The following is a 12,163-nucleotide window of genomic DNA, read 5'->3' as shown; positions in this document are numbered from 1 at the left end:
AATAAAGGTTCAGGTCATAGAGTGACCTTGTCCATAGAATGTGCCTCGTGTGGGTTTTGTGCCATTGAGACTAAGGACTTTACACTGGGGGTGAGTCATCCGCTTGGAATTGCAGGCCGAGGCCATGCACGCCTAGCTCACGTTAATTGCCTTCTGCAGGGTGACCATGGTGTCCGCAGAAAGCAGCCTGTGGAGAAGGCCCTCGTGGCCGATTCCAATAACAAAGATGTCCCGCATTGCTTCGGTGAGGAGGTCACCAAAATCACACGGTGCAGCCATTCGTCTAAGTTCTGCAGCATATTTTGCGATTTCTTGGCCTTCGGGCCACCGGAGTGTATAGAACCGGTGTCTGGCTGTGAGGATGCTCTCTTTCAGTTTGCGCTGTTTCTGTATCATCATTACGAGCTCCGCATATGCTTTGGTTGTTGTCTTCTCAGGGGCTAGCAGGTCCCTGACGAAGGACAACGGTGGGCCAACAACTGCTGAGCAAGATAGCTCTGTGCTTATCAGCCAGCGAGGTCGGTGTGTCTCCCGCCAAGTCGTTCACAATGAAAAAGTGATCGAGCCTTTCCACAAAGGCCTTCCAATCTTCCCCATTGGCAAATTGGTGAAAGTTGCCAAGGTTAGCAATTTTTCACGTGGAAATTCATAATCTCGTTGCCAGTTATTGTGTCTGTAAGCACTCTAGTAATGACTCCACGAGGTAAGTATTGTACTTGAACTGTGGTGACCTTAGTCCACTTATTGCAGCTCCTGAGTGAGGGTAAAGCATGGTGAGCTCCCTTTTATACCTGGTTACCTGTAGTGTACAGGTGACCCCTAGGTCTCCACCAGTTGCACCCTCTGGTGGTACAAGCATAGTGTATACAGTGTGAAGGTACATTCAGTAGTCTTATGTAACTGTACATTGAGTGTGCAAGGTACCTACTTATGTTATACATACATAACAATATGTCCACGATTGGCTTACATAGTGTGTGCAGTTCCTACTGAAGTAAATCAATCTGCTACAACTTGGCTGATACTGAGAGTTTCTGTGAGATTAACGACTTTAGTGCTTGAAGATGAGTTTCTATTTCAGCAACATTTATAGGCAACAAGCACACATCTTAGTCCCTGTCCATCGATTGCCAATGCAGATGTCACTCTGTAGAATAAACACAGGGCATAAGTCATAAGGCACAGTTATCTGGATCAGTGACATAAAATGGGCCGAATCTTGCTGGGAAATAACGCTGTGTTAATAATGTACACAGTTATTAATGCGCAAATTAGCCAGCAAATTCAGGGGATTGAGCTGCTCGGTGAATTGAAAATCTCCAGAACTTGCTTGGTCGATTTATGCCGCTCCGGCTTTTGCTTTGCACAAAAAGCATCTTGCTCTTAGCCTCCCCGTTATTATTGTAAGCTTGCTGGATCAGCACATTAATTGTCATTAATTGCGCCACAGAGAGTTAGCGTTGGTGATAAGAGTATCCTTTTAACAACACGATGATAATGCAATGCTAATCAACCTCTCTAGCCCAAAAAGTGAACAATTTAAACTGTTCAATTTCATTCCTGCATTCTTCTTAGTGATTTTTAAAATGTAATTTTAAACTTTTACATTTTTTCTTTCTTTTCCTTTTTTTTTCTCCTCGATCCAATCTTTCTTTCGTTATTTTTCTTTTCCTTTCTGTATCTGATTTGACTCTAATTCACCCTCCTTGTCAGTTGTTCCTGTTACTTCCTCAATCCTTAAATCTCATCGGTCCCACAGTTCACTAAGGTCTGAGATGCCCTGTTACCCTCACCATCATCATCATCATCATAGGCAGTCCCTCGGAATCAAGGAAGACTTGCTTCCACTCCCGAAGTGAGTTCTTCGGTGGCTGAACAATCCAATACGAGAGCCACAGACCCTGTCACAGGTGGGACAGACATTTGTCGAGGGAAGAGGTGGATGGGACTGGCTCCTTCCGCTACCTGCGCTTGACCTCTTCACACTCTCGGCGTTGAGATTCAAAGAGCTCAATGTCCTCCCGGATGCACTTTCCCCACCTAGGGCGGTCTTCGGCCAGGGATTCCCAGGTGTCAGTGGTGACCATAAAGGCAGATCTACAGCTTACCAGTGGCAACAGGACTGCACTACCCGTCGAGGTGAAGGTGAAGGTGAATGTGTTACTTGCCTTCTATGCCTCCGGCTCCTTTCAGGCATCAGCAGGGGACATATGCTCCATGCCACAGCATGCTACACATTGCAGCATTCACCAGGTGAATAATGCACTGTATGCATGCAGGATGGACTTCATAAACTTCCCAATGACCAAGGAGGCATAGAATGAGAGGGCTGTAGGTGTTGGACGATTTGCTGGTTTCCCCAAGGTTCAGGGTGCCCTTGACTGTACGCACACTGCCCTGTGAGCACCTTTACACAATCCAGAGGTTTACCGAAACCGAAAGGGATTCCACTCCATGAACATACAGATTGTCTGCGACCATACTCAGCGCATCATGGCAGTCAATGCCCAATATCCAGGGAGCATCCATGATCTTGCATGCGCCTTGCCACCTGGCTCATGATCCTCCTCCAGAACCCTCAGACAGAAGCCGAGCATCGCTATAATGAAACCCATGTAGCCACAAGCAACATCGTCGAACAGACAATTGAGGTGCTCAAGCAGTGCTTCTGATGCCTGGACCACTCTGGAGGCTGCCTACAATACACCCGTCATTAGGTCTCTGAGTTCATTGCAGCATGCTGCATGCTACACAACTTAGCTATTATAGGGGACAGATTTTGCCAATGGGGACTACAAGACCACCTCAGGAGAGTGGGGAGGAGGAAGAGGATGAGGACGAGGAAGAGGAGGAAGAGGAGCCTGGCAAAGAACCCATGCCACCACCACCCCTACCACCACCACAGGGGAGGCCTCGTGGAAATTTCATCACTGCAAAAGCCTTACGAAAGCAGTTCATAATTCAACACTTTGCTTGAAGAGTGAACAGCTCGTTGTTGACTATTTCTACTCTTATTCTGCAAACGAGACACTATACAGGAATGTTAAGGTGAACTGAAGAATTCAATAAACATTGTAAACCTGTTAAAATGATTTTCAAACTTAAATAAAATTTATTAAACATTGAACTTGAACAGAATTTTTAAACTTTTAAAACTTTTATAAAATAACAACAAGAAGACAACAACAAATCAACAAATAAACAACAACCCCTGCACCGAATGTCTTTTATCTCTAGCTCTTCCCTCCCGCTCACCCTACTCCCCCTACCTCGTGTCATGATCCTACCCAAGTTGGCACCAAGATGTCATGCAGCTAGCAGCCAGAGTCCTGCTGTATTGGGGGAGAGACAATGGAAACGCTGTGTGGTGATGTACTAGAGAAGCTCGGGGTATAGAAGGCCTGGTTTCTGAGTGGCAAGCCTCTTGCTCGGCGTCACCACTTACAGGTGATGTGGGTCTGGGTGTGTCACCGGGGAATGCAGTGTCACTGGTGGAGGCCATCAATTGCTTGTGGGCATCGACAGCCTCGCAGGTTTCATAGCTCACACGGACAATCTGCAACCCGACCTCCGTGATGGTCGCAGTGAGTCTTGTGATGCTTGCGGGAATACTACCCAATACCTCGAGGAGCTGTCAGGTGAGCTGGACGCTCTCCCTGGACAGTCCCACCATGTCCAGGTGTGTCCGCCTGTCTGTCAGCAGACCGGCTTTGCCGACTCACCCTCTGGAGAGATGCATACGGGGTTCAACCCTGGGAGTGCATTGCTGCACGCCACTAGTACTCAGGACCTCAGATGGCTCAAAGCCCAGGAATGTTTCATTCTCAAACGATGTGTTGTCCAGTGGAAAAAGGGGTGTGGAGTGCATCAGGGCCCCCCACCCCCACTCCGGAGTAGGCTGCTCTGTCCATTCCTCTCCTTCAAGTTGCTCCTCCTCCTTCTCCACCACATGACGGCCTGAGGTGGAGGCTTCCATTGAAGGATTTGGCGCGTGCAACTCTTCATCTGGAAATAGAAAACAACAGACGCGTGGTTAGCAGCAGGAAAGGGGGCAGGGTGACATGAGTAAAGTCACATAGCACAGGCTCATTTGAAGGACTGTTTCTACTTATATGTAGTCCAGAGACACTGCATCACATTGTACCAATCCTAGTCCACAGACACTACATTACCCCAACCCAGCCCGGGGAGTGTGCAGGACTTACCCTCACTATCGAATGGGGGGGTCAGCAGCCCCACGGGCAGTTGCCCTCCCTGAGGCACCGATCAGACCGGCCACTCATTCCTCGATGTCTGTCAAAGGCATGCTTTGGTGCAGACCGCTGCCTGTCTACCGCTGCTCCCAGCAGTTGTGGGACATCTTACCCTGCAAAGATGACAATAGGAATGGTTACCAGAAGGCCCATCTGCTCTTGTGGCACACACAGATAGCCATCAAAGCACTTACACCATGCTGTGTGCATTTAATACAGTCCTCTATTTAGTGACCCTGGAAGTTGCACATAGTTCATGAGGAAGACATCAAAGTGCAGAAATATCTTTTAAGGTCGCGGAAAGCAATCTTAATAACGCGTAAAGATCATTCATGGCAAATAGGGTGCAACACTAAGCCTACCCACAACAACAGCATGAGAACAAATAGTGTGTCAGATTTATAATTTAATGTAATGAAGGAGTGCATCAATAAAAATATTACTTAGTCTTACGACCCTGCAATGGTCATTAAACCTCTTGTGGCACTGTATGTGGGTCCTTCAGATGGCATTGTCATAGGAGACCTCCTCAGCTATGGTGGCCTAAATTTTTTGAAAAACCGCTGGGAGGGGTTTACTTGCACCCCTCCTGTTCAATTCTGCCCTTCTTCTTTCAACAGCACTGACAAGGGCTTTGTTTGCCTCACTGCTGAACGTTCTGGCTCTCTGCCTGCTACCATCTCCTTCTATTGTGAATCAAATTTAAAAATGGCTGATTCAGCCCTGGGTGTACTGCGCATGCACAGGCGCTCCCTGCCAGCTGACCAGAAGCACTGGAAGAAGAAAACATTTTTTTTTAAATTGCGCATGCGTAGGAGGTCCGATTTTTTTGCAGGGGTCGCAAATTTCGGCTCCACCGCACAAATTCTGTTGTGCAACGCCGGATTTATCACTATTGCTAACGCTCTTCACTGTTTGCCAAAATTTGTGAGCTCTGGCAGTAACGGTAATCCAGCAATAAAAAAAATGTTGCCGCGATTATCGCCCGAAAACGGCCGAAATCGCTAAAACCTGAAAATCTAGCCCTTAGTGTGAATGCTGGAGCTACAGGCAAAATGATGAACTTGCCGATCGAGTAAATCCTGCTCAAGATCCAAAGACTGCTAGCATTCAATTGAAAAATTGCATGTTTTTAGTTAAGACTATGCTTCAGGATAGCTGACATTCAGAGGATTATTTTGATTTTTGAGGAAATAGAGTGTGAGATGTGGGGCTACAGCTTTTGCTGGGAAGGGGCCACATCCTCAATCATTCGCCACTCATTTGCAGGAAAGCAGGATTGAAGGTAAGAATGGGTGAGCACTACAACTTCAAAATGAAGGAAATAGAAAGGGGATGGAAGGTTCTAATTTCTATCAGAGGAATGCCAGACCGACAGTATCGGTGCTCCGTTACTAACCTGGCACTGGCAAGATGTCGCTGACTTCACCATCTCTCACAGCAAGAGCCACGTGAGTGACCACAATTTGTAAGACCTTGTCCTCAAAGGGCGTTGCCTGCCTTTGGCGGGCATTATGTGCCATCTGTTCCTGCAAGAAAATAGAGTAAATGAAATTAAGGCGAGCAGTTGAGTGTGTGCCAAGTGGCATGGGAGAGGTGAAGGAGAGATGTGCGGGTATGAGATTGTTTTTTATTCATCCATGGGATATGGGCATTGCTGGCATCCCTAATTGTCCTTAAGAAGGTGGTGGTGAGCCGCCTTCTTGAACCGCTGCATTCTGTGTGGTGAAGGTACTCCCACAGTGCTGTTAGGGAGGGAGTTTCAGGATGTTGACCCAGCGACGATGAAGGAACGGCAATATATTTCCAAGTCAGAATGGTGTGTGACTTGGAGGAGAACTTGGAGGTGGTGGTGTTCCCATGCATTTGTTACCCTTGACCTTCTAGGTGGTAGAGGTTGCGAGTTTGGGAGGTGCTGTCTAACAAGCTTGGCGAGTTGCTGCAGTGCATCTTGTAGATGGTACACACCGCAGCCACGGTGAGCTGGTGGTGGAAGGAGTGAATGTTTAATGTGGTGGATTGGGTGTCAATCAAGCAAGCTACTTTGTCCTGGATGGTGTCAAGCTTCTTGAGTGTTGTTGGAGCTGCACTCATCCAGGCAAGTGGAGAGTATTCCATCACACTCTTGACTTGTGCCTTGTATTAAGAGTGAAGGAAGGGTTGTTAGGTGGTAAAAGTGAAGGAATGTTTGGTTGTGTAAGTAATTATTATGAAAAGAGACAGGTCACCATACTGCAAGATGCTGAGTTAGAGCCACCCTTAACCAGAGTATAATATGAAGGGTTAATTGTGGAAGTGTTGCTTCAAGAGGATGAAGAATGTGCTGGCACCCAGAGTGGGCAAGGAAGAAAAAGAAAGAGCGCCTAGTCATTTTGATGGCCCTGATGAGTTTAATTTATCTTTTTCTGTTAAATTTAACTTCAACTGTTCTAAAGTCCTAGGAGTGAGGAATTTGGCACTCAGTGCCAGTACTACTAACTTCCAGGCAGCACAAGTTACATTTCTAGGTGTCATGGTGGCACCTACACCAACCTCCTGCCTTTTGATTTCCTTGAGGAAGGCTTGAAGAGCCGAACACCATTCTTCTGCTACCTGCTGGTCCCCCAGTCTGCTGCGATTAGTGCAGGCTGAACTGTCTTTTTAGAATTTGCACTGAAGTTTGCAGGTAGTTCAGCTGCTTACACTCATTTTATACGCGGTTTACACCAATAACTGCACTAATGGAAATGCAAATAAGCAGAACCAGGAAAACTGCCTGCTCTACAGGTGGGTGCATTTTTTTGAAGGGACCATAACATTTATCATAGCATAGTGCAAAGGGAAAACAAATTTTCTTATTGCCATCTCTAACATAAATATCTCCCTTTACTCCTAGATTCATCGAATTATACAGCACAGAAGGAGGCCATTCGGCCCATCGTGCCTGTGTCGGCTCTTTGAAAGAGTTATCCAATTAGTCCCACAACCCCGCTCTTTCACCGTAGCCCAACAAATTTCCCCCATTCAAGTATTTATTCAATTCCCTTTTGAAAGTTATTATTGCATCTGCATCCAGCACCTTTCAGGCAGCGCATACCAGATCACAAAATCTTGTTGCATAATTGTTTGTTTCCTCATGTTGCCTCTGATTCTTTTGCAAATGACCTTAAATCCATGTTCTCTGGTTACCAACCCTTCTGCCACTGGACAGTTTCACCTTGTTTACTCTGTCAAAAACCATTCATGATTTTGAACACCTCTATCAAATCTCCTCTTAACCTTCTCTGCTGTAAGGAGAACAGTTTCTCTCGTCTCTCCATGTAACTGAAGTCTTTCATTCCTGGGACCAATCTGGTAAATCTCTACACCTTCTCTAAGGCCTTCACATATTTCCTGAAGTGTGGTGCCCCGAATTAGCCACCATACTCCAGCTGGGGCCTAATCAGTGTTTTATAAAGGTTTAGCATTACTTCCTTGCTTTTGTACTCTATTTATAAAGCCAACTATCCCGTATGCCTTTCTAACAGACTTCTCAACTTGTCCTGCCACCTTCAAAGACTTATGTACAGCTCAGGTCTCTGCTCCTGCGCCCCCTTTAAAATTGTACCAGTTAATTTGTATTACTCTCTGTGGTGTATGTAGCACACAAATCACTGACTCCACACGGTCTGGTGTTAATCTAACTGCTGTGACCTTCGTCTTTTATTGAACAGCTCCAGAGTGACTCTCAGGTGTGATGGGCAGCCTTTTATACTGCCTCTTGCAGGTACTTTTAGGTCTCTCACCACAGCACCCTTTGTGGTGTACCATTGTGCTTATTATACATTTAAGGTACCAGGATGATACACACATCAATACATAACATCTCACTTCCCCCGCCCCCCCCCCCCCCCCCCCCCCCGCTGAGTCCCAAAGCCGTTGCCGGGGATCTCGACCTTGTTTGTCCAACGGAAGGCAGGTATGCATAGACAGTGCGTTTGTATGGTACATGTTATCTGGTACAGATGTTGCGTCAATGGGTTGCGGGTACACTGAGCAGTTACATTAAATAGTTATTAACTGGTAACGGATCCCTGATTTCCTTATTAGCTCTTATCATTATTTGTACTTCATATCCATTATTTTACACAAACACAGTGACCATTCAGCATTAAAATATTAATTCTTATTATAAATCCGACATCTCACATTAACATAGCTCATTTTAGATTCGCTCTTGCCTTACAGAAGTCACTTTGTGGGGACCACCACGTGGTAAGGCCCTTTTAAGACTCCCGGGTGCCTTTCCTTTTTAAGGCGCCACCTTTGATGCAGCAGGATTCCACGAGGCTTCGCCTTGGGCGCCGGCATCTTTGATGCTCTGCTGCTCTGGACACGAGGCCGCCGCCATTTTGCTCTCCGCCACTCCGGATGGGCACCACCGCCGCAGCCTCCGCTCCCCTCCGCTGCCACCTGACTTGCCGCCTCTCCTGCAGCCGTCGTCATCGCTTCTCCAGTGGCCACCGTAGCCGCCTCCCCTGCAGCCGTCGTGGCCTCTCCACCCGCCACACTTGCCGCCTCCCCTGCGGCCTCCTCTGCGGCCATCGTGGTCGCCGGCCTCCACCTGCTGCCGCCGCCGCCCGACTCTCCCTCTGCGTGGGCCCCTCCGATCCGCTGGCCATCCTGGATCCCTCGCACATCGCCCGCAGCGCCCCGCCGGCTCACCTCCCCCCCCACTAGGCCCGCCTCTGCAGGGCTGCTTGCCTGTGGGCGCTAAGGCTGCAGGATCTCTGTGGCTTGAGGTCCGGGCCTGGGGCTTGCCTGTGAGTGGATTGAGGCTGCAGCTCCAGCTCGGTCGGCGCTGCTCTCTGGGAACCCGGGGCACGGCAGCACCCCGGGGAGCAGCAGCCTGTGGAGTCGGGAAGTATTTCCAGCTCCCATGGACCGTCCCCATCCACCTCTGGCCGAGGAGTGTTGGCCCATCACCTGCAACGACCCACAAAAGTAAACCGTGTCTCTCGTCCCCGTGGGATACCTGCATCTCTGCTCTAAGAACAGGCATCAGTTCCCTGGTGTAGGTAAGCAGCTTCGCCGTGACCGGGACCAGCTTGGGTCGTGCAGCTGGGTTAATCCACAGTTTATCAAAAGTTCTCTGACTCATCAACGACAGACCCGAGCCCGTGTCCACTTCCATACTCACAGGGACTCCGTTGATTATTACTTCCATTGTCACTGGGTGCGAATCGTCGGTGCACGTATACAGTCCCAACACCTCATCTTCTTCTGCCTGTTCCTCGCTGAACAGTGGATCATCCACCATCTCCTCAGCCACATGGTGAGTCCGATTTCTTTTAAACATACGCTGAAGGTGGCCTTTCAGGTGGCAGGTATTGCACGTGTACTCTGCAAACCTGCACCGGTGAGCCCCATGGCTTCCTCCGCAGCGCCAGCATGGTGCTGCTTGATTGGCCCCCCTCAGCGGACTCTGAGTTCCAGGACCCTGAGGTCCGTGCTCTCTGCCCCAGGCAGAGCCACATTCTGCAGTTTTGTCCATGGTGGGCGCTATCCTGTGGACAGTGCCTGCCGGGTTCGAGACTGTGTGGATCATTTGTTTGGTGCTGCAAGTCGAGGTCATATATGCCTGGCCGATGGTGATGGCCTTTGTCAGGGTGACTGTGGGTTCCATGGCTAGCAGCTTGTGAAGGAGGCCCTCATGGCCAATCCCCATGACGAAAACGTCCCGCAAAGCCTCGTCGAGGTGTGCGCCAAAATCACATGGCGCCGCGAGTCTCCTGAGGTCCGCAGCATATTTGGTGATATCCTGGCGCTCAGGTCTGTAGTGATGGTAAAATTTGTATCTGGCCGTGAGGATGCTCTTCTTTGGCTTCAACTGGTCACGAATGAGTTCAGTCAGCTCCTCATATGACTTGTCCCTGGCGCTCCTGGGTGCCAGCAAATCCCTGACGAGACAGTAAACCTCATCGCCACAACTGGAGAGCAATATCGTGTTACGCTTCTCTCTCAGTGCGTTCATGTCCTCCGTCAGATCGTTTGCTGTGAAGTAGTACTCGAGCCTTTCCGTAAAGGCCTCCCAATCATTGCCCACCGTAAAATCCTTTAGCGAGCCCAGAGTAGCCATGGTTGCGTGGAATTCGTCCGCTTCCTCATTGCCAATGTGATGTATGTAGCACACAAATCACTGACTCCACACGGTCTGGTGTAAGTCTAACTGCTGTGACCTTCGTCCTTTATTGAACAGCTCCAGAGTGACTCTCAGGTGTGGTGGTCAGCCTTTTATACTGCCTCTTGCAGGTACTTTTAGGTCTCCCACCGCAGCGCCCTCTGTGGTGTACCATTGTGCTTATTATGCATTTAAGGTACCAGGACGATACACACATCAATACATAACACTCTCTTTATTCTTCTTACTAAAATGAATCACTTCATACATCTTTGCATTAAATTTCATCTGTCATCTGTCTGCCCATTTCACCAGTTTGTCTATGTCCTCCTGAAGTCTGTTATCCTCACTGTCCTCTAACTTCTGAGTTTCATATTATCTGCAAACTTTGAAATTATGTTCTGTATATCCAAGTCCAGATCATCCATATATATCAGAGAACTGTGGTCCCAACATCAACCCCTGGGGGACACCACTGCACACATCCCTCCAGTTTGAAAATCAACTATTCACCACTATATCTACTTCCTATTCCTTAGCCAATTTTGTAATCATGCCCCATGCAGTCACTGCCCCTCTAATTCCATGGGCTTAAATTTTGTTAACAAGTCTATTATGTGGTACTTTATCAAACATCTTTTGAAAGTTCATATACACCACATCAACAGCACTACTCTCATCCATTCTCTCTGTTACTTCATCAAAGAACTCAATTAACTTGGTCAAACACAATTTGCCTTTAACAAATCGTGCTGACTTTCATTTATTAACCCATATTTTTCCAAGTACCAATTAATTTTGTCCAAGATTATTGGCTCTAAATGTTGTCCCGCCATTGACGTTAGCCTGACTGGCCTGTAGTTGCCGAGTTTCTCCTTCTCACATTTTGAACAGGGCTTTAGCATTTTCAAACCTCCAGTCATCTGGTTCCATTCTCATATCTAAGGAGAATTGGAAGATTGTGGCGATAGCATCCACAATTTCCATCCTTGCAACCTATCCGGACCGTGTAATTATTCTACTTGGAGCACTGCCAACCAGTTAAGTACCTGCTCTTTATCTATTTTTATCCTATGCAATTTCTCTAATACCTCCTCCTGTACTATGACATTGATAGAATCCTCTTTTAGTGAAGACAGATGCAAAATACTCATTTAATACCTTTGCCTCCACAAGAAGATTTCCTTTTTAGTTTCTAATCAGCCCCATCCTTCCTTTGAGTACCCTTTTGCTAGTTACATGTTCATAAAAGACTTTTAGGTTCCCTTTTACGGTACCCACTAATCTATTCTCATTTACTGTACTCTGCCCCTCATATTTCTTTTTTCAGCTTGGTTCTCTACTGAATTATGAACCTGATATTTATCATAGACCTCCTTTTCCTGTTTCATTTAATCTCTATAGGCTAGACTTTTGGCAACATTCCATCCATTTACCACCCATTTACCGTTAAGGAAGCCATTACTGCCCATTTCATGCATAAACTGGAAACTAATGCCCAGTTACCGCCCATATATCGTCAGCGGTAAATATGGCAGTCTATTACCGCCGGTGGTAAACGGAACCACCCGCCCATTTGATTTTGCTCATTTTCCCAGCACTTCAACGTGCACTGCCCAAATTACCGCCGGAATAAAGTACCGCCCTGAAAAAACTGCGCTCACCTGACCTTAACTCAACGGTCTGGACGCCATGTTTTAAAATGGATGAACTTGAAGAAAAGGCTGCTTCAAGTTGGTGGGAGCATTAAAGTCATTCGTGAGTGTATTTT

Source organism: Pristiophorus japonicus, chromosome 4, assembly GCF_044704955.1.
Source record: "Pristiophorus japonicus isolate sPriJap1 chromosome 4, sPriJap1.hap1, whole genome shotgun sequence".
Classification (NCBI taxonomy): Eukaryota; Metazoa; Chordata; class Chondrichthyes; family Pristiophoridae; genus Pristiophorus; species Pristiophorus japonicus.
Note: the sequence above shows the minus strand (reverse complement) of the source record.